At 41.0% G+C, this 5,700-nt stretch overlaps 1 pseudogene; it reads left to right on the top strand.

The window, feature by feature from the left end:
* The first annotated feature begins 3,589 nt into the window (after positions 1-3,589).
* LOC128846106 (olfactory receptor 10C1-like) lies at positions 3,590-4,607 on the top strand (annotated as a pseudogene).
* Positions 4,608-5,700: the final 1,093 nt, after the last annotated feature.

The raw sequence follows: 5,700 nt of genomic DNA, 5'->3' as shown, positions 1-5,700 counted from the left end.
CAGAACAAAGTAAGTCACAAGCAAAATAAAATAAAATGCGCAAATCTATGCCTAATCAAACTGAATACAGATAATCTCACCCTCAGAGATGCTTCAGTAAGTTTTTCTCAGACTGGACACCTTCCAGGCCTGGGCACAATTCTTTCCCCTGGTGCAGCTCTTGTTGCAGCTCAGGTGATAGCTAGGGGATTCTTCATGATGGCTCCTCTCCCTCTCTGTTCTCCTCCCCCCTTTATATATCTTTTGCATAAGGCGGGAACTCTTTGTCTCTCTGGGTTTCCACCCCCCCTCACTGGAAAAGCACCAGGTTAAAGATGGATTCCAGTTCAGGTGACATGATCACATGTCACTGCAAGACTTCATTACTCACTTGCCAGCACACACATATACAGGAAGACTCACAGGTAAATACAGTCATCTGCAGACAATGGGAGTCATCAAGATTCCAAACCATCATTAATGGTCCACACTTTACACAATTACAATAGGCCCTCAGAGTTACATTTTATATTTCTAGTTTTAGATACAAGAGTGGTACATTTATACAAATAAGATGATCACACTCAGTAGATTATAAGCTTTGTAATGATACCTTACAAGAGACCTTTTGCATGAGGCATATCCCAGTTACTTACATTCACTTATTACCGTATTTTCTCTAAAACTATCTCAGTTACATTATATTGACTTATTATCAAGTTTTTATAAAACCATATAGACTGCACAACGTCACAATCATAATAGTCCCTTCTGACGTTAAAGTCTATGAGTCTATGAGTACAGTGGCCACACATGTGTGCTCAGCTGGCCAAGCGGCCGCTCTAGGAGAAGGTTCCATGTTCTTCTGGAGGGATCAAAAGAATGTAGCAGAAAAGTGTTCTGGTGAGCCACTGCAGCTCCCCACTGCCAGTGACATCGAGGTGGGAGGGACAGGGACAATTACCGATTGGGTAAGGGTCAGGCAGAAAAGGGCACAATGCACTGTGGGAAAGGGGGTGAAGGACTATTGGAACTCAAATCCTGGTAAGTACTTCTTCCCCCTTCTACATTTCACACTGGCATGGACACAGGGCCATCCCACAGCCTAAGGCATGTACTTATTCACACCACTCAGGCATGCTAGCTTACCCACCCCATACTCACCCTGAGATAGGTGCTACTGGGTTTCAGGGTGGGCACAACCACACATGTACATGTAGACACATGAACAGCCAGTACTGTACATGTCACCCCCAAAATTTTGCTAGACTCTGTGAGTGGGCGACAGGGTATGGATCACTTGATGATTGCCTGTTCTGTTTATTCCCTCTGGGACACGTAACATTGGCCACTGTCAGAAGACAGGATCCTGGGCTAGATGGACCTTTGGTCTGACCCAGTATGGCCATACTTATATTCTTATGTTAATGATACTGAAGTTTCCAAGTCACTTAGATTGTTTTGAAAATTTTACCCTGGACTAATTACGGCCAGTTTCTGCCAATCTTACTCATGTGGAAAATATTGAGGCTTCTGTAGATCAAAGAACTATTGTTTGTAAGAATCTTCCCCTTGGACTAGTGCTGTTGTCATTTGTTGAAACCTTTATGGGCTCACGCCTGTAACTGTGGTGTGTTGCAACCATTCTGCCCTTGTCCTTGGATGGGAATCACATGTACTCAATGGCTTTTTGCTGGAAGCATCCTGCACTTGGATCAAACCCTGAGATCCTTGCTTAGGCATTAGAGGTGGGATTGGAAAATGTGCCCATGGGATTTAGGAGCTTAAGTGCCAGCTGGACGTCTGTCCCTAAGATGCAAAACATTCAATGCCATATTCTACTCTGTTGAAATCATTAGATGTTTGGCACTGATTATAATGGGAGGAAAAGTACTTTCTTAATAATTATGTTATGGCTTCATATAATGAGGCATTTGGGCTGTAAAAAAACATAGGTCCCTGGGGCTTATAAAGAAGCTGTTAAATATTCCAGTTCCATGCGTGACTGATTTCTTTGGTAATCACAGGGAGGAGATGAATGTGGGATACAGACCAGGTGAGAAATTTCTTCATTTGTCTAGAATTATGTTTATTTCCTTGGATTCTTCTAAATGAGCTCAATCTAGATGAGTCTTGTGAAATCCGTATTATTTCTTGAACTGAAATGTGCTCTGTTTTAAAACCCTGATTTCAATCCCACTTATCTTAAAGCCATGGGTAATTCTACTGCAGTTAATTGTAAAACTATTTGAAAATATTCCAACACAATTTTTCTTCAGAAAATGCTGGTTGGATAGAATCAAAACATCTTACATGGAAACATATTGATTTTGTCTGCATTTTTAAATAACAATATCAAAATGCTTTTTTTCTATTTTATTCCTTTCTATTCTGTTCCTGCCAAAATGATAACGCTGAGCTTATTTGGCCTTACTGAAATGAAACACATTGGCCCCCAGACAGGAGTGCAGGCAGTGCCAATGAGCTTTCAACCTGCCAAACCTGCACTACACAACCATTGACACAGACATTTGGGATACTCTCAAAATATTTATTCAAATCAGATTGGGAATTTCAAAAGAGCCTAAGGAAATTAGACACCCAACTCTATGTCACTGAAGAGAAGGCCTCATATATAGCAAGATAAAATTAAAATTAAATCCTGAACTCAGTAATGCTGATTCCTTTTTAAGGCACTCACCCTTTCCAAGCATGATCTAGATGTCTTAGATCTAGGCTTTGTCTTCACAGGTGGCAGTGTGTAGGGTACAGGAACTACATGTGTATCTATATGCCACAGGGAAAGGGAGGCTGTGTTCTCACTGCAGTGTGTGGCAGTGAAAGGCTCCCAGCAGTGGGAAGGCTGCAGGACACTACACTGCTAGAAATAAAAGTGTATGCTTTTAAAAGCACTGCTTAGGGATGTTGAGAGCCATGTAGGATACATACCCTAAGGCTCTCAAGTGTCTAAGCCATGCCTCACCATCTACACTGCTGTGCTAGGGGACTCATAAAGTGTATGTACTCCAAACACCTTCAAACACGTGTGCAATATAGACATACCAATAGAGAGAAACACGGACCCTGATCTTCCTTACCATACTATAATATTGGTGCAACTCACTTGGATCCAGTAAAGCTATTCCTGATTTATCTTAGTGTCAGTAAGAGGAGAATTGGTGGAAAAGAAAGGGATAAGAAAAGGTTTAGAATGGGAAAGGTTAATGGGTAGATAAAGAGGGGCACAGAGATGGAGGCATGAACAAAAAGGAGGCTAAGTGAATGTGAATGAAATCAGGATTAAGGGCACTGAAGTCAATGGATTGTTGTCAATCACATGGAAAGGAGAAGAGAAGCAGTCCCTCTCTGTAGCACATTGCATAACATACCCCCATGTCTGTTCCCATGTAGTTAGTTGGAATTGCCATGCATTGACATTATGATAAGAAAGTCTATGTTCTCGGTGATGTATATTGGCCTAACTTCCCTGATTGTGTCACTCACAATGTATGTGTGGAGTGATAGGGGACAAGTCATGATAGATAGATAGAAGCCAATTTGACTTGATTTAAAACATCATACTAACAAGTTTTCTTTTTTACTTCTCAAGATGAAATATGCTGAGGGAGAAAATGAGAAAAAACACCTCTGTGACTGAGTTTGTCATTCTCGGCTTCTCTAACCACCGAGACATGAATCTCATTCTGTTTGTGGTGTTTCTATGCATTTACATTGTCACAGTGCTGGGCAACATCCTCATCATCGTCATCATATATGTTGATCCGACCCTGCGCACACCCATGTACTTTTTCCTGAGGAACTTGTCCTTCTTGGACCTCTGTTACGTCTCAGTCACTCTACCCAAGATGCTGGCCAACCTCCTCTCAGAGAATAAGAATATTTCCTTTTCCAGTTGTGCTGTACAGATGTTTTTCTTTCTATTCCTTGGCATTACTGAATGCTTTCTCCTGGCTTCTATGGCGTATGACCGCTATAATGCAATATGCAACCCATTGCGCTACACTGCTATCATGAATAAGAGGGTTTGCATCCAGCTGACAGGTGGTTCATGGATCTGTGGCACGCTGGTGGCTGTGGGGCACACGACCTCTGTATTCACACTTCCTTTTTGTGGGTCCAATGTGATCAATCACTTTTTCTGTGATATCCAGCCACTGCTGAAGCTGGTGTGCTGGGACACCTACTGGATTGAGATTGAGATCATCGTGGGTGCTGCCTTCACCCTCATGATGCCATTGTTGCTGAGTCTGGTGTCCTACATCTGTATCATCTCCACCATCCTTAAAATCAGGGCTACTGAAGGCAGACATAGAGCCTTCTCCACCTGCTCCTCACACCTCATCGTGGTGACATTGTGCTATGGGACTGCCCTTATTGTATATGCACGCCCCAAGTCCAGCTATGGTCTGGGTGTGGACAAGTTGTTCTCTCTTTTCTATTCAGTGGGGATTGCGCTCTTGAACCCCATTATCTACAGCTTCAGGAACAAGGAGGTGAAAGATGCTTTGAGAAAAATAGCAATGAAAATCTTTAAAAAAAATCAGATAATTTTTCTTCAGACACATGAGCCTCTGAGAAATATTTCCCAAGTAGCATCTCAGCCATAATGGAGATGCTTCCCTTGTGTAATATAGTGCTGGTGAAATTTACTGAGTTTTGTTTTTCCATAACATTTTTCCTTTAATGTTTTAATTTTAACAAAAGAAAAAATCATTTTTAGAATATTATTTTATTATTACTTGAATCCTTAAAATCTATTAATATTTTAGGGAAAAAACAAACAAAAAAAATAAAAAGACAATATGAATGGACATTTCTTTTCTCTCACCTCCCATTGCTTTACCAGGTCTAATTCAAAAACATCTCAGTTCTATAGAAAAGTGCCCTTGGGTGGTTGACCTTTTCTGAATTTCCCAAATATTTTCTCTGAAATGTTGATGATAGAAATTGGTAGGGGGAAAAGGAACTCAAAATATTTAACTTTTTTTGGATAATGAGCCAGCTCTAACCATTATATTTTACGGCACCAGTGGTCCTCTTTCCTATAGGTAGTTTGACTTGGGCTGCTGTAGCGGGGACCTCATAATTGCATAGGTGGGTTAAAAGCAGAGCTGGAAAATAATTGGAATTCCTGTCACCCAGGAAAAGCTGGCATTTCAACATTTGTTTTCATTCCAAATGAGGATTAAAAAAAAATAAAAGTTTGAATTTTTTCACAGAATAGAAATTCTGAAAAAATTGTGATTTGGAAATATTGAAACATTTTATTAAGAAGATAAGAACTGCTATACTGGGTCAGACCAATGGTCCACCTAGCCCGTTATCTTGTCTTCTGACAGTAGCCAATGCCAGGTACTCTCAAAAAAAATGAACAGTACAGGTAATCAACAACAGCTTCTGGCAAACTGAGCCTAAGGAGACCATCCTTGCCCATCCTGGCTACTAGACATTGATGGACCTATCCCCATTAACTTATCTAGCTCTTTTTTGAACTCTGTTACAGTCTTGGCCTTCACAATATCCTCAAGCAATAGTTCCACAGGTTGACTGTGCGTTGTGTGAAGAAATACTTCTGTGAAAGCTACTAGTGACCCCCCTTAACAGAGGAGCCTTTATGTCAACCAGTGGCCATTAGGGGGAAGCAGACACTTCAAGTACACAGTAGCCTGAACTTTTCAACTGTTTTCCCTTTCAATGCCT

This window comes from Malaclemys terrapin, chromosome 12 (assembly GCF_027887155.1).
Source record: "Malaclemys terrapin pileata isolate rMalTer1 chromosome 12, rMalTer1.hap1, whole genome shotgun sequence".
Lineage (NCBI taxonomy): Eukaryota > Metazoa > Chordata > Testudines > Emydidae > Malaclemys > Malaclemys terrapin.
This window is presented reverse-complemented; position numbering and strand designations above follow the sequence as displayed.